This window comes from Oncorhynchus nerka, linkage group LG3 (genome assembly GCF_034236695.1).
Source record: "Oncorhynchus nerka isolate Pitt River linkage group LG3, Oner_Uvic_2.0, whole genome shotgun sequence".
NCBI lineage: Eukaryota > Metazoa > Chordata > Actinopteri > Salmoniformes > Salmonidae > Oncorhynchus > Oncorhynchus nerka.
The window spans coordinates 72,348,722-72,370,551 of NC_088398.1; the positions used below are offsets into that span (position 1 = coordinate 72,348,722).

At 42.5% G+C, this 21,830-nt stretch overlaps 1 protein-coding gene across 1 annotated transcript in view; it reads left to right on the forward strand.

The window, feature by feature from the left end:
* Nucleotides 1–1,832: 1,832 nt before the first annotated feature.
* nck2a (NCK adaptor protein 2a) overlaps nucleotides 1,833–21,830 on the forward strand; it is a 47,647-nt gene continuing 27,649 nt past the window's right edge. Inside the window, exon 1 of the mRNA XM_029644361.2 lies at nucleotides 1,833–2,041. The gene's annotated coding sequence lies outside the window, so the exon portion shown is untranslated. The remainder of the gene's footprint in view (nucleotides 2,042–21,830) is intronic.

Consider the following 21,830-nt stretch of genomic DNA (forward strand, 5'->3'; position numbering starts at 1 on the left):
CCGCGTTGGTGACACAGTGTTATTCTCAAAGGGGGCGAAGAAGGTGTTTAGCTTGTTCGGAAGCAAGACATCGGTGTCCGCGACTTGGCTGGTTTTCCCTTTGTAGTCCGTGATTATCTGTAAACCCTGCCACATACGTTTCGTGTCTGAGCCGTTAAATTGCGACTCCACTTTTTCTATATACTGATGTTTTGCCTGTTTGATTGTCTTATGGAGGGAATAACTACACTGCTTGTATTTGGCCATATTCCCAGTCACGTTGCCATGGTTAAATGCGATGGTTTGCACTTTCAGTTTTGCGCGAATGCTGACATCTATACACAGTTTCTGAATAGGGTAGGTTTAAATAGTCACAGTGGGTACAACATCTCCTATACACTTCCTGATAAACTCAGTCACCGTGTCAGTATATACTTCGATATTATTCTCGGAGGCTAACCGGAACATATCCCAGTCTGCATGATCAAAACAATCTTGAAGTGTGGATTCCGATTGGTCAGACCAGCGTTGAATAGTTCTTAGCACGAGTACTTCCTGTTTGAGTTTCTGATTATAGGAAGGGAGGAGCAAAATGGAGTCATGGACAGATTTGCCGAAAGTAGGGCAGGGGAGGGCCTTGTAGGCATCCCGGAAGTTGGAGTAGCAGTGGTCGAGTGTTTTAGCAGAGTGAGTACTACAGTCAATATGTTGATAGAATTTCAACATTATTTTCCTCTAATTTACTTTGTTAAAATCCCCAGCTACAGTAAATGCGGCCTCAGGATATGTGGTTTGCATAAAGTCCAGTGAAATTCTTTGAGGGCTGTCGTGGTATCGGAGGGGGGATATATACGGCTGTAACTATAACCAAAGATAATTATCTTGGGAGGTTATACGGTTAGCATTTGATTGTGAGGTATTCTAGGTCGGGTTAACAAAAGGACTTATTAAGTTCCTGTATGTTATCACTATCACACCACGAGTCCTTAATCATGAAACATACACCCCTGCCCTTCTTCTTCCCGGAGAGATATTTATTCCTGTCTGCGCGATGAACTGGGAACCCAGCTGGCTGGACTTATTCAGACAGTATATCCCGAGAGAGTATATTACAATCCCTGATGTCTCTCTGGAAAGAAATCCTTGCCCTGAGCTCGTCAACTTTATTTTCCAGAGACTGGAAATTAGCGAGTAATATACTCAGAAGCAGTGGGTGGTGTGCACACCTCCTACGAACAAAGGATCCAATTCCGGAAAGTCGTATTCCTGGTCGTAATGCTGGTAGTGCTAGTGAGTTACTGTCACTCTGATATGCAATAGTTCTGCTCTATGTAATAACACCAAAAACAAATCTGGGCTAATAATGTAAGAAATAACACATAAAAAACTAAATAGTGCCAATTTTCCTAAGAGATAGAAGCACGGCAGCCCTCTCTGTCGGCGACAGTTAACACCTGTTAATTGAAATGCATTCCTGTTAATTGAAATGCATTCCAGGTGACTACCTCATGAAGATGGTTGAGAGAATGCCAAGAGTGTGCAAAGCTGTCATCAAGGCAAAAGGTGGCTATTTTAAATAAAATATATTTTGATTTGTTTAACACTTTTTTGGTTACTACATGATTCCACATGTGTTATTTCATAGTTTTGATGTCTTTACTATTATTCTACAATGAATAAAATAATAAAATACAGAAAAACCCTGGAATGAGTAGTTGTGTCCAAACTTTTGACTGGTACTGTATATAAATATATATAAAATGTATTTTGTTATATATATATATATATATATAGACACAAGTTTTAAGTATCCCATTTAGCCATGAACGCAACAACCCCCCTGCAAGCCTGGTTTGGCAGCGGTGACGTCACTAGGTCGAGTGAATTGAGGTGGAGGCAGCTACGTGAAAGGAATTGTTTTGAGAAATCAAAGAAAGTACGTGATTTAATTATTTTGCGCTTTTGCTTACGACTCGACTGGTTTGTGGAAACGGTTTATTTTCGTTCTCGTTCGAGTGTGTGTGCTTCGTCAGTCCCCGTTCTCGTTGGAGTGAACACAAAGGTAAGAAAATAATTAACTGAGCGTAAAGTTGGTGTGGTCGCCCCGGGTGATGTTTGTGGCGTGAACTATAGCCTATAGTCGCTGCATTTTATTTTCACAAATGTAGCATTGCGAACCATGACAAGTCAGTGGTTATAAACATTATACAGAGAAGCCTATTTATCGTTTGTTACAAGGCCTAGACGTGGACAATATATTCATGGACCATTTTGTCAGAACACTAAACTAAACGTCACTTTCTGATTCTTTCAGTCACTGTTTCGTCGTGTCCACCCACTGGCGGTACAGTTGTTAGGCTATATGTGCGTTTTTACAGGATTGTTTAAATATGGTTAACGGGAATGCATTTTTTTTTGTATTTTTTACATGAAATAATACACTTATTATTAGAAGTAGGCTGCAATATGCTAGTAGAGTATATCGTGTAAATGTCACATTCGACTCATACAAATGAATCTCTTGTGCTTGGACTGTTTGAAACCAAATATTGTCTGGTTTGCATTGTAGGCTGTTTTTCTTTAAGAGTTGCTCTTACTTTCAGTTTTGTCTATTTGTGGTTTTCAGGTTTCATCAAGTGGAGAACTGCTAAATGCTATCCCGTAGCCAATAACCTTTTCCCACAATTAGTCTACAATCCAATCAAAACCTAGATTCCCGCACACATCTCATATCCGTTGGTATGAACATTTTGCTTAGACAATTAAACCATCTTCATTGCAAACCTTTATCACACATTGAGGAAAATTATATTTTGTTGCCAGAAAAAAAGGAGCTTCACATTGTAGTCTACGATCGCCAACAGGGATTACATACAGTAGTAACCTGTAGTGCAGTCTGGAAGAATGGTTAATGAACTTCTTTCAAACACAGTCCAGACAAAAGAGCAATGACAGAAACAACTAAAGAAATAGAATTTATAATCCACAACTCTTTTGTCTACTAGGCTACTGTTTAGAAACCATCACTCAGCCCAAGGCTGACCTATATGCAAATGAACTCACTCACACCACCACTCCACAGCAGTGGTTACTCCACAGTATGTTATTCCATCAGGCTTTCAGAGGTGTGAAGTGGTACCATCGAGAGATATTGTACTTTACACTCAGGAATTAATCCCATTTTTTTTACCGGTGCTGCAAATGTCACATAAATGGCAGAACTAACACTTTTAGCTCTGTGCTGTGGACAGCAATATGAAACTGTTCCACTGATTAACAGACTCATAAGGAAATTTAGCTTATCAGCTTTTTTTTGTCCTTATCAGATCAGTTTTATGTGATGCGGATGAAGGTTCTGTATCTGGGACAGTCAGCGGGACAGTGGGTCAGGTGTAGTTTTGGGCCGCACCTAGCACATACACCCCTCTGAGAGGTAGGTCACCATGGCAACCCAGTTTTTACGGGACATGGTTGGCTGCCGTTGCAATGACCGGTATGTAAAATGCAGGTTTTGTCATTCTCTGTAGGCTTGTTGTTAAAGGTCCAATGCAGCTGTTTTTTTTTTTTACCTCAATATCAAATCATTTCTGGGTAACAATTATGTACCTTGCTGTCATTGATTTCAAATAAAATGCACTGGGAGAAAAGGGTCAATATCAGGTGATAGCTATATTTATCCGGATACGCATGTTCTTAATTTCATATGGAGCTTGGATATTCTCCGTAATGGGACAGTTTCTACATGCATCCAATCCGGACCGTAGAAATCTCCCTGCTACCTTATGAGTCCAGGGAGCTATCTGGGATGAGCTCCCTTCAAGACAAGCGCCTGATGCGCGTGCACCCACTTACCCTATTACGATATCAAAATGTTCTACAAATACATATGTTTCAACATGCTGACATATCTAAGCCTTTATACTTAGGCATGAACAAATCCACTTTCGGAAATTTATAATATCTGTAGTCATTATCTGATCATTTATGGATCCGTATATAAAATTAACTGATTTCAATAAATATCCTTACGTGATCTTCACATCTTCAAATGTCTGTTCAAATAGACTAAATCTGACTCGTGATCAGTGTCCAGCCTCCAAATTATTTAACCTTTTTATTTCACCTTTATTTAACCAGGAAAAGTCCACTGAGACCCAGAGTCTCTTTTTCAAGGGAGACCTGGCCAAGAAGGTAGCAACAATCAATACATTACATCATTAAAACATACAACAACATGATCCAGCCTAAAAAAAAGCATTTACACTCCTCTGTAAGATTTCTATCAATATTTTAAATGAATTCAGTGGCACTAACATATCTAGATGAAGCATGGATTGTAGACTATTCCATGCCTTTGATGCACAAGAAGAGAAGGTAGTCTTGCCTAATACTGTGAATGTCCTGGGGACTTTAAGTAGCAACCACCAAGCAGACCGGGTATGGTAACTGCTGGTGGTGAAGGAGACCAGACTACAGAGGTAAAGAGGGAGTTTACCCAAAAGGGCTTTGTAGATGAACGCATACAAATGTATCTTTCTGCGCATATAAAGTGAGGTCCAACCTACCATTCGGTACAAGGTGCAATGCTGGGTGAGTGATTTGGCATTTGTAATAAAGCGCTAGGATGCATGATAAACAGAGTTCAGTCTCTGTAAGACAGAGGAGTCTGCATGCATATACAACAAGTCACCATAATCAATTACAGAGAGAAAAGTGGCCTGAACAAGCTTCTTTCTAGTCATAAGCGGGAAGCAAGCCTTATTACGAAAATAAATGTTCAATTTAAGCTTTGTCACAAGATTATCCACATGAACTTTAAATGACAACTTGTCATCCAACCAAATACCTAGGTATTTGTAGGATAACACTTTTTCAATGGATAAGCCACCATATGTGACAATGCTAACCTTTGGCAGAGTTCTAGCTCTGGTAAAGGTCATGAATTTAGACCATAAAGGGAGGCCTGCAGTGACTGAAAAGCAGTGTGGAGCTCTTCAACAGCCTGAACCAGAGAAGGAGCACATTAATATATGACTGTGTCATATGCATATAGATGAACTTTGCTGGTTGCATCCCATTTCCCAAATCATTAATACAAATTGAGAACAACACAGGAGCTAAAATGGAACCCTGAGGCACACCTCTAATCTCTAGACAGCTAGACTTGTGATTGTCTGTATATACATATTGTGCTCTGTCAGAAAGATTTACTGCCCCTTCACTGAGACCAATGTTTCAGAGTCTGTCGCTAGCAACAATTCATGGTCAACTGAATCAAAGGCCTTTGATAAATCCACCAACAAAGCAGCACAATGTTGATTTTTATCAAGTGCATTATTGATGTCATTTGCCACTGCCATAGCTGCAATTGTGGTGCTGTGACCCGATCTAAAGCCTGACTTGAACCCTGCTCAGTATGTTATTTGCCACGGCCATAGCTGCAGTTGTGGTGCTGTGCCCCGATCTAAAGCCAGACTGAACCGCGCTCAGTATGTTCTTTTCAATTAAGTTTTTTAATTGTGAGTTCACTAGGGATTAATAGATTTTGGCCAGGATAGAGCTTTAGAGAGAGGACAATGGTTAGTTATTAGCATCTGAGGGTTCTCCACCCTTTAGCAGTGGGAAGACAAGCTGATTTCCAAATGTTGGGTATGGAATTGGTCAAGAGACTCAAGTTGAACATGTGAGCCTATATAGGTTCAGTAATAATACCAGCTGCTATTTTTAAGAGGTAGGGATCCAGGTTGTCTGGACCTGCAGACTTTTTAGTGTCTATTGCCTTTATTGACCTCAGTATAAGAAACAGAACAGGCTCAAGGTTAAAATGGTTGACATGAGGGACTATATCATAGTTGACTGTAACAGAGCTTACATTAGAGTCCTGGGCCCCACCATTATCAAAAACTGAACCAAAGTGAAGTGCTTGTTAAAAAACCCTACAATATTGGCTTTATCCTTCACTTCATTAGAATCCATTGTTAATGGTCAGGAAGGTCAGAGGATACATTATAATCCATCATTAAATGGTCAGGAAGGTCAGAGGATACATTAGAATCCATCATTAAACGACCAGGAAGGTCAGAGGATACATTAGAATCCATTGTTAATGGTCAGGAAGGTCAGAGAATAAATTAGAATCCATCGTTAATGGTCAGGAAGGTCAGAGGATACATTAGAATCCATCATTAAATGGTCAGGAAGGCCAGAGGAGACCTTAGAATCCATCATTAAATGGCCAGGAAGGCCAGAGGAGACCTTAGAATCCATTGTTAATGGTCAGGAAGGTCAGAGGATACATTAGAATCCATCGTTAATGGTCAGGAAGGTCAGAGGATACATTAGAATCCATCGTTAATGGTCAGGAAGGTCAGAGGATACATTAGAATCCATCGTTAATGGTCAGGAAGGTCAGAGGATACATTAGAATCCATCGTTAATGGTCAGGAAGGTCAGAGGATACATTAGAATACATCGTTAATGGCCAGGAAGGCCAGAGGATACATTAGAATCCATCGTTAATGGTCAGGAAGGTCAGAGGATACATTAGAATCCATCGTTAATGGTCAGGAAGGTCAGAAGATACATTAGAATCCATCGTTAATGGCCAGGAAGGTCAGAGGATACATTAGAATCCATTGTTAATGGCCAGGAAGGCCAGAAGATACATTAGAACCTGACACTGATTTGATTCGCTTCCAGAACTTGGTAGGATTGTTTAGGTTCTCTGTGACTGCATTTAAATAGTAATCTGATTTGGACTTCCTGATCAATCCTGTGCATTTGTTTCTTAGCGCTCTGAAGGAGGCCCAGTCAACCGGAGCATTTGTATGTCTAGCTTGAGCCCAAGAGATGTATTTCTAATTCATTCTGCCAAGTTATCTGAAAACCAGGGATTGTCTGGTCTGTGCGGTGCAGACACTAGAGAAGAGAACACATGATTGAGAGGAATGGGAAGCAGTTGCTTTGTGAACCTGATAATACATGATCTAAGTGATTTATAGTTGGTATTAAGCAGTCACAAAAGTATGCCTTATTTACTTTGAGGAACTACTAAAATAGTGGTATTGTCAGACAGCATAGGCAGCAGCTCTGTAGAGATGAGGTGATGACTCTGTAGAGATGAGGTGACGACTCTGTAGAGATGAGGTGACGACTCTGTAGAGGTGAGGTGACGACTCTGTAGAGGTGAGGTGACGACTCTGTAGAGGTGAGGTGACGACTCTGTAGAGGTGAGGTGACGACTCTGTAGAGGTGAGGTGACGACTCTGTAGAGGTGAGGTGACGACTCTGTAGAGGTGAGGTGACGACTTGGAATGAAATAGTCATCAGCAATGTGAATAACTGATGATTAATAAGTCATAAGCAGTAATGGGCAGTCAAACGAAATACTTAAATTACTTAAAATCATACAATGTGATTTTCTGGATTTTTGTTTAGATTCCGTCTCTCACAGTTGAAGTGTACCTATGATAAAAGATTACAGACCTCTACATGCTTTATAAGTAGGAAACACTGCCGATTTTGCAGGTTATCAAATACTTGTTGTCCCCACTGTGTATATATCTAACAGTTCCTCTCTCTTCATATCTGTGTTTCAGATCTCTCTATATACGTTTCTCTGTCTTGATCTCAGTGTTTCAGATCTGTATATCTATAACAGTTTCTCTCTCCATCTGTGTTTCAGATCTGTATATCTATAACAGTTTCTTTCTCCATCTCAGTGTTTCAGATCTGTATATCTATAACAGTTTCTTTCTCCATCTCAGTGTTTCAGATCTGTATATCTATAACAGTTTCTTTCTCCATCTCGGTGTTTCAGATCTGTATATCTATAACAGTTTCTTTCTCCATCTCGGTGTTTCAGATCTGTATATCTATAACAGTTTCTTTCTCCATTTCGGTGTTTCAGATCTGTATATCTATAACAGTTTCTTTCTCCATCTCGGTGTTTCAGATCTGTATATCTATAACAGTTTCTTTCTCCATCTCGGTGTTTCAGATCTGTATATCTATAACAGTTTCTTTCTCCATCTCAGTGTTTCAGATCTGTATATCTATAACAGTTTCTTGTTCTCTTTGGAACACTGACCTAAATAGACTTGAATGTCTCTCTAAAAAGGCTATAATTATAGTGTTGAAGACATGGTGGAGCCTTGCAAGCCCATAGCCCATCCCTTGATATTTAGTGGTTTCTCATTCCACTCAAACATATTGTTTTATCATATGTTATACGTTTGACAATTTTCTGACTGGCCATCCTGTAGAACTAGAATATGTGTAATCATCCACATTTATAGCTAGGCTACACAATAAATAGTGACTTCCACTGTGACGTGTAAAACTGACCCAGAATCACCAAGACGTCATCATTACTCATCTGTTGTGCTTGTTAGAGAAAAGAAGCCATGTTGTAAAACCACCCATTCACAACACCACTGATTTGGTAGCACAATAGCTGGTCCTAAACTCTCTGCTCTTTCTCCTACTGCAAAATGTTAATCTGCCCAATAGAGGACTAGATGGACACAGACCCAGATGGTTGGAGATAATATTATGTAATGAGGGATGGTAGGTCCAAAGGTTAGCTCATTGTTATTCTCCCTCTAATCAGGAAACGGACAGCCGTTAATCGTGGCAGCAGTTACAGGGTAAATCCATTTGAATTCAATCACTTTTTGACTGCACCCCTTTTCGATTTGAACAAAACCTTCCATACGTATTTGCCTGTTGTAGAAGTGCTCAGAAAGTGACTTTTTGGACCTGAATACCAAAACATTCAATAGATAAAGGTGCTCAAAGTGAACCTATTTAGCACAACCAACCATACCATGAGACTTTCATGTCTTCATCCCTGGAAATGATAAACAGTTGAGATATAATTTAAAAGCGGACAAACAGGGTTGTCAAACGTTTAAAATTTTAAATAAAAAAAATGTTAATAGAAAAAATATTTTTGTTTTGTTTTATCAACTTGTTAGAGAAGTGCTCTCGCTGTGGGGATCAAATCAGCGGAAATTTCAAGTGCGCCACGTATAGTTTTTGATAAAACTCAAACTTTCATTAATACACACATACAACGTACTGAATTAAAGCTACACTCGTTGTGAATCTATCCACCAAGTCAGATTTGTAAAATGCTTTTCGGGGAAAGCATGAGAAGCTATTATCTGATACCATGCACCCTCAAAATACTGCACCGTCACCTAAAACGACAGATTTTGCGTTAGCCGTCGCAAACGAAAACGCTGAAATAAAATATAAAACATTCATTACCTTTGACGAGCTTCTTTCTTGGCACTCCTAGATGTCCCATAAACATCATTTAGGGTCTTTTTTCGATTAAATCGGTCCATATATAGCCTAGATATCGAGCTACGAATACGTTGCGAGTAAAGAAAAAAATTAGCATTTTATAACGTAACGTCATTTTTTAAAATTCAAAAAGTCGACGATAAACTTTCACAAAACACTTCGAAATACTTTTGTAATGCAACTTTAGGTATTAGTACACGTTAATAAGCGATAAAATACCTCAGGAGGCGATGTGAAATGTTTAGCTTGTCCGTGGAGAAAAAGATGTCTTGAAACGGTCGAAGAAAAATCTGGGCGGGGACAGTAGGAAAAGTTCCCTTGTTTCGGTTAGACCAAGAATCAATTGCGAAACGAATGACGTGACTCTAGACAACCTGTGGAAGCTGTAGCCAATGAAAACTCGTCTCTATTTAATTCTGTTCGCTTTGAACAATTGCCTGTAGTCGCGGAAGAATATATTTTTCCATTTTCAGTGAACAGATTTTCATGCACTTTTCGATGAAACGCACGTTCTGTAAATGCCACAGACGTGATTTAAACAGTTTTGGAAACGTCTGAGCGTTTTCTATCCACACATACTAATCATATGAATATACTATATTCCTGGCATGAATAGCAGGGCGCTGAAATGTTGCGCGATTTTTAACAAAAAGCTGCGAAAATTCGCAACATCCTTATGAGGCAATGCATATGTTGTACCTAAAACCCTATTTTACATCATCTGAGGTGTGACCTCCATCGGTTGAGACACAACTTCCTCTTGAATACAGGGTGGGTGTCATGTTTTGGCTGATAAGTGCTAAAGTGGGAATAAAACGGACATTTAAAATGGTACCACAAAGATGTTTGGAGGTTCACACATCAGAGAATGATGAATGTGAATCTGTTTTAAATGATCCTGTCAATCCTCCGTAGGAAACCTATTGAAATGGTATTGATGAGAACAGACATAACATCTTTATGGGGTGAGAGCCACATATATCTCCGCATACACATTGCAATCCTACTTATAGTGAGAGCAAATGTTGAAGAGATGCATGTCATTTTAGGCACACGGTACATAATCATCAAAAACGCTTGGCACTCTTTTTAAGAGTTATCCGACACGGACAGTCCAAGGAGACTTTGTCCTCTGGCTGACCCTTCTATTTCTGCCCTCTCTCATCAGAGATGATTCTACAGCCTTTTCTTTCTCCATTTCATTACACGGTGTACCAGCTCTCCCATTTTTCCTCACTCACTCTTGTTCTCCTTCTCACTAATTTTAAGCCTTTTATCTCACTTCTGTCTCAACGCTCCCATCCTCCCTTCCCTCTCTCAGGTCCTCACTCCGCTTGCAGCCAACAACTGAACCAACAGTCTGTCAGCTCAGCTCCAACAGACTAGTGTCACCACTGGGCACCCAGCCTAATCCTGTTCTGGGCTGCAGATACGGACAGAGAGGGGGACAGATAGAGGGGAGGGGGAGATGGCACTGGTACATTGGTATATTGGTATGTCTCTTTCATGGACCATCCACTCCCCGTCCACAAGCCCTGACCCCAGCCCCATATGGTTCTGTAAGGCCCTTAAAACAGGCCCTTTTAAAAGACCCATCTTTCCCATGGATGCTGGGGGAGATGGAGGACGTGGGAAAGAGAAGGGACAATGTTTCAGTGACTCTCATCCAATCAGTTAACTTAGTTCATCATGAACACATGAAATACAGCTCCAGTGTATAGCTTTAGAGACACTCCACAGGGCTGGGACCAGGGGGTGGGGGGGAGCTGGGACCAGGGGGGCTGGGGGCAGGATTTCTGTTGGGACAATGAGTTCACACCACTGCCACTCTCCCTCTTTCTCACCTTCCTCACTTCACCCTCTCCCCCCAGACAGACAAAAGAACCCTCAGAAGTGCTCGTTAAAGAGTAATTAAGGGTGGATGGCACTCCCGCGCCATCTCCCAGTCTGCATGGCTGGCTTCAAATTACCCTGGTGAAAATTGGCACTTTGGGGCGAGGGGTGAAACCCAACACCCCTCTGAGTGAGAGAACGAGAGCGGTACAGACCTCAGTTCATGACCTCGTCTGAAACAAACACACACATCTGACCGAAGCAGTTCAGTAATATCACTGCATCAAGTTTTGGATTCCCTTAGCTTGCTATCTGGTCACTGGAAATACAGTGGGTGGTGGGATTCTCTGTGTGTGTTTGCCTGCTGTCCTAGTTTTAGCCTGTATGCGAGTTGATAATTAAATACAAAGGCATCATTTAATTCCCTACTATTTGTGCACTCTCGCTGACAACTCATTGACACTTCCGTTCTGTGAAAGTTGTCAAAGTTCCTGTCAACTTGGGGTACCAGTGTTACGCCCCCAGAAGCGGCAGGCGCAGCAGTCATATGTTAGTGCAAGGCTAAAGCAGCCGGTCACAGAGAGCAGGCGTGTTGCCAGCAGTAGCATGATGCCGTGATTCCCTCTCTGCCTCCTGGCTTGAGTCAAGTTCAGATAACCCAGATTCCCAGGGTGTTCTGAGGAGAGGTTAAACCCTCATGGAGCTGGACTGCCATTGTGGAGAGAGTGGGATGGGAGAGAGAAGTAGGTTTGGGCGGTATCTAGATTGTCATACCGGGATATACGGTAATACCGGCTCTGAATACAAGGGGTGATTATTTTCAAACCCCGGTGAGTTTATGTGAGCTGAAAGTTAGCAATGCTAACAAGCACATTTAAATCCCATATAGAATGCTAATGAGTGCATTGTGAACATTTTAATAGTCTCTGATCTAAAGTGTTTGCAGGACAGACAACCCATCTCAAAGTTATACAAGTTTTTAAAAAATGCAACTCAGTTTTCTGTACACACTAAACAAATATTAGACAGCAAGGCTCTTGATCCAGGAGGGGATTCTCTGATGTTACCTTGCGAAGATTGATTTTGGAAGAAGTCAGTTATCTAGCTATGTGGTTAACTAGTTACTTAATTAGCTAATCAAATGCACACTTGCAAAGCACAACCTGTGGCTTACTTCATTAGCATCGAATAGCCCCTGCGATATTCAACTTTTCAGGGAAGTTAGGAACCAATATACACAGGCAGTTAAGGAAAGCAAAGGCTAGCTTTTTCAAACAGAAATTTACATCCTGTAGCACAAACTCTAAAAAGTTCTGGGACACTGTAAAGTCCATGGAGAATAAAAGCACCTTTCCAGCTGCCCACTGCTCTGAGGCTAGGAAACACTGTCACCACCGATAAATCCACGATAATTGACCATTTCAATAAGCATTTTTCTACGGCTGGCCATGCTTTCCACCTGGCTACCCCTACCCCGATTAACAGCCCTGCACCCCCCACAGCAACTTGCCCAAGCCTCAAACATTTCTCCTTCACCCAAATCCATATAGCCAATGTTCTGAAAGAGCTGCAAAATCTGGACCTCTACAAATCAGCCGGGCTTGACAATCTGGACCCTCTTTCTAAAATGATCCGCCGCAATTGTTGCAAACCTTATTACTGGCCTGTTGAACCTCTCTTTCATATCGTCTGAGATTCCCAAAGATTGGAAAGCTGCCGCGGTCAAACTGTTACAGACCTATATCTATCCTGCCCTGCCTAGGGTCTTTGAAAGCCAAGTTAACAAACAGATCACCAACCATTTCGTACCTTCTCCGCTATGGAATCTGGTTTCCGAGCTGGTCATGCACCTCAGCCACGCTTAAGGTCCTAAACAATATCATAACCGCCATCGATAAAAGACAGTATTGTGCAGCTGTATTCATCGACCTGGCCAAGGCTTTCGACTCTGTCAATCACCACATTCTTATCGGCAGACTCAACAGCCTTGGTTTCTCAGATGACTGCCTCGCCTAGTTCACCAACTACTTCTCAGAGTTCAGTGTGTCAAATCGGAGGGCCTGTTGTCCGGACCTCTGGCAGTCTCTGTGGGGGTGCCAAAGTGTTCAATTCTCGGGCCGACTCTTTTCTCTGTATACATCAATGATGTCGCTCTTGCTGCTGGTGATTCTCTGATCCACCTCTATGCAGACAACTCTCCTTCCGTGGCCTCCAACTGCTCTTAATTGCAAGTTAAACTAAATGCATACTCTTCAACCGATCGCTGCCCGCACCTGCCTGCCCGACCAGCATCACTACTCTGGACGGTTCTGACTTAGAATATGTGGACAACAACAAATACCTAGGTGTCTGGTTAGACTGTAAACTCTCCTTCCAGACTCATATTAAACATCTCCAATCTAAATGGAAACCAAGAATTGGATTCCTATTTCGCAACAAAGAATTCTTCATTCATGCTGCCAATCACACCCTTGTAAAACTGACTATCCTGCCGATCCTTGACTTTGGCGATGTCATTTACAAAATAGCCTCCAACACTGCTCAGCAAACTGGATGCAGTCTATCACAGTGCCATCATTTTGTCACCAAAGCCCCATATACTACCCACCACTGCGACCTGTATGCTCTCGTTGGCTGGCCCTCGCTTCATATTCGTCGCCAAACCCACTGGCTCCAGGTAATCTATAAGTCTTTGCTAGGTAAAGCCCTGCCTTATCTCAGCTCCCTGGTCACCATAGCAGCACCCACCCGTAGCACGCGCTCCAGCCGGTATATTTCACTGGTCATCCCCAAAGCCAATTGCTGGATCAAATCCCCAGCTGACAAGGTAAAAATCTGTCATTCTGCCCCTGAACAAGGCAGTTAACCCACTGTTCCCTGGTAGGCCGTCATTGTAAATAAGAATTTGTTCTTAACTGACTTACCTAGTTAAATAAATAACTTGATCACATGTTGCGTGCTGCGTAACAGTGAGTTACTAGCAAGGCTCCGGTCTCGTTGTTGTGTGCCTGGGGACTTCGATCTGCTTTCTCTTAACGAATTGCACAAGTTGACTGCAGGTATGTACTTAAAAAGTAGTTACAAATATTCAAATGGATAAAAAAATAAAAAACGGTATGGAGAGAGAGAATCAACTACTTCCCCATTACTGTGTAAGATGTGATCCTCTGTTCCCCTGTCCATGCATGGCTCACATAGCCCTGATGGTGACACCGCTCTCACGGTCAGAGGTTGCTGCTATATCCTAACCTATCCCTGATCTTTTCTCTGGTAAGACTGGTAGAACTACCCTATAGCACTAGATTACAGTTTTAAAATACTACCTTATAATATCAATGGAGCCCCTAGAGATTTCCACCAGTTAGGACTGTGCTTTTAACAGTTTAGAATGTGTCTCTTAGGCCACTGAGAAGTTCTGACTGAACTACCCAATCACCCATCTCGGCATCGCTCTAGCTAGAGGAAACCTTGAGCTGTGATGTGATATTTAACATCACCTGTCAATCAATTCATATAATATGCCTTCTGTGTGTAATTGTTCTTCATCCGAGTTCATAGTGTGCCATTGGTTAAAGCAGTTACTGATTTATCACGTATCACATTTCCTCTGGATTGGTCTCAATTGGTTAGTGTCAAAGAACCCCTTCTCCCCTCTATTAGTACCCACCAATACTGCAGTATGCCGCAGTGTTAATTCTCTCTCACACACACGCACGCACAAACACAGAGGGTGCACTATGAAACTGTTTTATTTATGAGATGGATGGCTTAAGGGTGACTGGGGTCCTAACAAGATTACCAGGGCCAAACAAATACATGGCTACGCACAAGCAGATGCCTGTTGAATGTTGGTGTGTGTGGAAGGAGTGACATCAGCATTCTGCCTGTTTGGGAAAATAGAAACACTTCTGGTGCCTAGCGATGGGTTGTTTTGGCTTCCATTTTCTAAAAGAACATATCTTTTATTTGGTGTTGGTGTGTGACAATGTGTCATAGTTGGTAGTGTCAGGAGGTTTGTCCTGACCAAGAAAATGTCAGGCTCACACACACGCACACACTGGTTAATGCTGTGTCAGCCGGTCGTGACCGTGTGATTTTTAGTCTTGGGCCAGAGATGATCCTATTTACACAGGCTGCTTCCGTTTCTCTCCTCTGATTGTGCATCAACCTTACTTCCTGGGGCTGGGAGCATTGTCACGACGTCAGAGCAGGGCTTATATAACACAAGCACGCTTGGGCAAGGCAAGCAGGAGAGAAGTGACTCACCCCCAGCATATACCTGCAGCACACCAGGCCAAAGGCCATGGCAGCCACATTGACTGTCTCTGTGTGTAGAGGGAGAGAGAGAGAAAAAAATAAGCAGTCTTGTGGCATGCCAATGACCAGCAGGTGGATATGGTAGTGTAATGAAGTAAACCCACTTTTTTCACTCCAAATAGTTCTCTCTTCACATTCTGTCTTTCTCATTCTCCCTGTACTGTCACTCTGGTGCCATTGGGTTGTTCTTCATCAAAGAGAATAATTCAGCTATTCAGAGCAGCTGTGGAGGAGAGAAGAGCAGGAGGTACAAAGAGAAGGTTAAGCACACGGTGAAAGAGTCAACAGCACTTTATATTACTGGAGAAAGAAGAGGGGCAGAGTAAGAGAGAACAAGAGACAATTTTTACTTACCATTATGGAGTCTCTCATTTGCATATGTAGCACTTTTGGTTAAGTTAGCATCGAGCAGTGATGTCTACTTCCTGAGACCTTGAAGTACAGGTGCCAGGACTCATGAATGCTTTGGCTTGTCAGATGTACAGAAATCGACTCCGTTACACATGCTAATCTGAATTTCCTGAAGCCAGCCTGGGAGACATAGCCAAGAGAATCTCATCCACATGTTATGCTCATGTTATGCTATATGCTCTGGTTCTTGACACCTACGGTGACTGCACAACACCATGTCTGTGTAGGCAAAGCTCTCCTCTCTTCTCTTCTCACTCACTCACAATATAGTTTATGTAGTAGAGAATAGGCCCCAGAGACGTCTTCAACCCTCTCCTGTGATAGTACCAGCCCCAGAGACGTCTTCAACCCTCTCCTGTCATAGTACATGCCGCAGAGACGTCTTCAACCCTCTCCTGTCATAGTACCAGCCCCAGAGACGTCTTCAACCCTCTCCTGTCATAGTGCCAGCCCCAGAGACGTCTTCAACCCTCTCCTGTCATAGTGCCAGCCCCAGAGACGTCTTCAACCCTCTCCTGTCATAGTACCAGCCCCAGAGACGTCTTCAACCCTCTCCTGTAATAGTACCAGCCCCAGAGACGTCTTCAACCCTCTTCTGTCATAGTACCAGCCCCAGAGACGTCTCCAACCCTCTCCTGTCATAGTACCAGCCCCAGAGACGTCTTCAACCCTCTCCTGTCATAGTACCAGCCCCAGAGACGTCTTCAACCCTCTCCTGTCATAGTACCAGCCCCAGAGACGTCTTCAACCCTCTCCTGTCATAGTACCAGCCCCTGGGACGTCTTCAACCCTTTCCTGTCATAGTACCAGCCCCAGGGACGTCTTCAACCCTCTCCTGTCATAGTACCAGCCCCAGGGACGTCTTCAAACCTCTCCTGTCATAGTACCAGCCGCAGAGACGTCTTCAACCCTCTCCTGTCATAGTACCATCCCCAGAGACATCTTCAATCCTCTCCTGTCATAGTACCAGCCCCAGAGACGTCTTCAACCCTCTCCTGTCATAGTACCAGCCCCAGAGACATCTTCAACCCTCTCCTGTCATAGTACCAGCCCCAGAGACGTCTTCAACCCTCTCCTGTCATAGTACCAGCCCCAGGGACCCACTTAAATGATTCTACCCGGAAATGTAACCATTAGGGATTATAGGTTATGTAGCATATATAAGGAATAATGAAAATGTTAAACATACATCCAACTAGGTTAGACTGGGGAAGAGAGAAATGTATGTTTGTGCCTAAAGAAAACACAGAGAACAATTAAACTGTGTTTGAACCGACCTGGCTAGAACTCTGAGAAAAGTATGATAGGACAGGGAGTACCCCTCCAGGTTCCCCTAATCTGGGGGGAATGGAACTGTCAAACCGTGGTGAGAATTCTGGAGAAGATAGCTCTCCTAATGTTAGTGTGTGTGTGTAAGTAAGGAATATAAAATGAATGTCTTTGTATATGAACTGAAGATCTCTCGTGAATAAACATTGATTTTACTTTTCTAAGCTGGGAATTCTGTCTTTTTCATTTAAACCAGAACTTTACCAACTCTGGGTTGCAGACTGATTAGAATCATTTACATGTATGAACATTGATAACAAAATTCCATATAATTTGATGATACAGAAGTAGCAACACAAGGATATAACATCTATAGAAGAGACTGGAATGCTTATAGGGGAGGTGTTGCTGTATCTATTCAGAGCCATATCCCTGTAATGCTTAGAGAATGTGTTATTGAAGTGTTGTGGTTGCAGGTTCACTTGGCACATCTAAAGCCTTTTCTTTTTGGATGTTGCTATTGGCCACCAAGTGCTAACAGTCTATCTAAATAATGTGTGAAATGCTTGACAGTGTATGTGACGTAAACAGAGGTCTACTTTCTTGGGGACCTGAATAAGCTGTGCACTCAAAAGGAAAGCTTCTCACTGTAACCAGTGCCTTTAATCTGGATAAGGTTATTAATCAATTTACCAGCGTGTTTATAAACACTACAGGAACAAGATTTAAATAAAAGTGATTTTTTTAATAAAAAAATATTTAAAAACGTCTTATGGCTGCAGGGGCAGTATTGAGTCGCTTGGATGAAAGGTGCCCAGAGTAAACAGCCTGCTCCTCAGTACCAGTTGCTAATTTACATTTACATTTAAGTCATTTAGCAGACGCTCTTATCCAGAGCGACTTACAAATTGGTGCATTCACCTTATGACATCCAGTGGAACAGCCACTTTACAATAGTGCATCTAAATCTTTTAAGGGGGGTGAGAAGGATTACTTTATCCTATCCTAGGTATTCCTTAAAGAGGTGGGGTTTCAGGTGTCTCCGGAAGGTGGTGATTGACTCCGCTGTCCTGGTGTCGTGAGGGAGTTTGTTCCACCATTGGGGGGCCAGAGCAGCGAACAGTTTTGACTGGGCTGAGCGGGAACTGTACTTCCTCAGTGGTAGGGAGGCGAGCAGGCCAGAGGTGGATGAACGCAGTGCCCTTGTTTGGGTGTAGGGCCTGATCAGAGCCTGGAGGTACTGAGGTGCCGTTCCCCTCACAGCTCCGTAGGCAAGCACCATGGTCTTGTAGCGGATGCGAGCTTCAACTGGAAGCCAGTGGAGAGAGCGGAGGAGCGGGGTGACGTGAGAGAACTTGGGAAGGTTGAACACCAGACGGGCTGCGGCGTTCTGGATGAGTTGTAGGGGTTTAATGGCACAGGCAGGGAGCCCAGCCAACAGCGAGTTGCAGTAATCCAGACGGGAGATGACAAGTGCCTGGATTAGGACCTGCGCCACTTCCTGTGTGAGGCAGGGTCGTACTCTGCGGATGTTGTAGAGCATGAACCTACAGGAACGGGCCACCGCCTTGATGTTAGTTGAGAACGACAGGGTGTTGTCCAGGATCACGCCATATATATATATATATATATATATATATTAATATATATATATTAATATATATATATTAATATATGCATATTAATATTAGTATTGTATAGAACACTCTGAAGTTTCTAAAACTGTTTGAATGATGTCTGAGAGTATAACAGAACTCATATGGCAGGCAAAAACCTGAGAAGAAATCCAAACGGGAAGTGAGAAATCAGGTTGGTCGATTTTCAACCCAGCCCCTATTGAATTCACCGTGGGATATGGATGAAGTTGCACTTCCTAGGGCTTCTACTAGATGTCAACCGTCTTTAGAAACTTGAATGAGGCTTCTACTGTGTTGTGGGGCTGAATGGGAGCTGAATGAGCCAGGTGTCTGGCAGAGAGCCAAAGGCTGGTCACACGCAATTCACATGATAGCGACCTGCGTTCCATGGCTTCTCTACACACAAAGGAATTTTCCGGTTGGAACTTTATTGAAGATTTATGATAACAACACCCTAAAGATTGATTTTATACTTAGTTTGACAAGTTTCTTCAACCTGTAATATAACTTTTTGAAGTTTTCGTCCGACGTTTGGATGGACCTGCACGAGCGTTTGGATTTGTGTACTAAACACGCTAACAAAGGTAGCTACTTGGACATAAATAATGGACATTATCGAACAAATCAAGCATGTATTGTGGAACTAGGATTCCTGGGAGTGCATTCTGATGAAGATCATCAAAGGTAAGGGAATATTTATAATGTTCTGATTTCTGTTGACTCCAACATGGCGGATAATTGTATTTATTTTCTGAGGGCCGTCTCAGAGTATTGCATCGTTTGGTTTTTCCGTTAAGTAAAAAAAATAGATACAGCGGTTGCATTAAGAGAGGTATATCTATAATTCCATGTGTATAACTTGTATTTTCATCTACATTTATGATGAGTATTTCTGTTGAATTCACACGCTAATGTAAACTCAGATTTTTTTTATATAAATATGAACTTTATCAAACAAAACATACATGTATTGTGTAACATGAAGTCCTATGAGTGTCATCTGATGAAGATCATCAAAAGTTAGGGATTCATTTTATCTCTTTGTGCTTTTTGTGACTCCTCTCTTTGGCTGGAAAAATGGCTGGGTTTTTCTGTGAGTTGGTGGTCACCTAACGTAATCGTTTGTGGTGCTTTCGCTGTAAAGCCTATTTTAAATCGGACACTGGTGGGATTAGCTCTACTGCTAAATCAGAGATCCATTCCATCACGTGTTTGTTTTGACGGGTGTTTTAGCAGCCAGTCACTGTGAAAAGGACACATCCTGACCTGTAGGAAATTGGAGGTTAAACGTTAGCTGAGGGGAACCTGCAGGCAACTGCAGACCAGTGGCATCACGTTTCCTCTGTGTGCTGAGTGTGTACAGTATGAGCAGTCTGCAGCCCCCCTGAGCTTAGTCCTCTGAGCTAACGGTGGTGCTTACACCAGCAGATCTCTGTTCTACTCCACGGTTTCTTTTCCATTCCTATATACCTGAGGGGTGTGCAGCGTGTGTGTTCAACATGGCCAGTAAGTAATCTTCTCGATGTTCAAGGGATGGGTTTTCCATAGGGCATGATTTCCTCCCATGTTTCCATCATTCTCTTCTGGGGATGTGTTTGTCTTTAACTCAGGGTATATAATCAGAATAATCTCAGGGCTAATCCTGTGGTGACATGGTGTCTTGTGCATGGATGAAAACCTTTCGGTGATATTCGCTGTTTTGATCACAATTGGTCATCCATGTGAATTGTGCAGATCCATAAAAAAAACGTGTGTGGGGTCTGACAAAGAACGCAGACGCAGAGTGTATCACCCCATTGAGCTATATAAGAGGTGCAAACGGATTGTCTTCCTGGGACAATCTCAATACTCGTGTCCTCCACACCTTCTCAAAACACATTGGAGGAGAAGGTCAGAGGGGACAGAACTCTGGTTTTCTCATCCAATGGGTTTTGAGGAGAGCGAACGCAAAGGAGTATGCCGTTGATATTCTCCCACTATATGCTCACTAACCTTACCTTCTCTGGCGGCTGTGTCATCACGCGCTCTTAACAAAAACACTGAATAGCAGTTTGGCTTAGAATACTGACACGACTGCGAACGCAAACAAATGAATGTGAACAGAACAAAACAGTGGTACCAAGTAGGCTCAGTAAACACAATATCAGATGGATAAAGGCATGACGCAATCTATATTTAGACCAGTGATATTAACCGTAAACTAAAGTTGAATGGAGATCCAAATCATGAAAACACAGCCTGCTACAGTGAGATGCAGCCATGACCAGCTGTCTTTCCAAACAAATAGGCCTATAGGTCCTCTTCAGACATGGAAACACCCTACACTGGATTTAAATTTGACCCAGGTAAAGAATTAAGCCATGTCAGCATACCATAAACATGTTTCCTGAGTATTGGATGATTCAAATGTGTATTATGTACTTGTTGTTATATGCAAAACTGTTTTACCTTTCTGGACTGTCACTAGTTATCTTCCCTGCTTGTGGGAGGCACTATGATTGTTGGTGTGTTTGTCTGTGTGCCATTGATACACTTCAGATATCCATTACTTTAAGTTACATTCAAACACATGACCTTAAGAAATCTAAGGAAATGGGCATCTGGTGTGACAGTGGCAGATGTATTTGAGTTGGGGAGAACCCAAAATATTTTACGATACCCCTTTTTTCGTGATATCTAATTGGTCCCATCGCTGCAACTCCCATACGGACTTGGGAGAGGCAAAGGTCGAGCCGTGCGTCCTCCGAAACAACCCTGCCAAGCCGCACTGCTTCTTGACACAACCCGGAAGCCAGACTCACTAATGTGTCGGACTGGCGACCGTGTCGGCGTGCATGAACCCGGCCCGTCAAAGGAAACATGCTAGCACCCGGCTAGGCAATGCGGATGCTCCAGGAGCCATGTTAGCCCCAGCTGGTTGTGTTGTATTTCACCCTTTGGTTGACAATATGGCTGATTTTACATTGGCACTGTGACAAACACACACACACACACACACACACACACACACACACACACACGTAAGTGTTCACCTCAGCATTACCCTCATTCTTCCAGACGGTGCTAAACAAA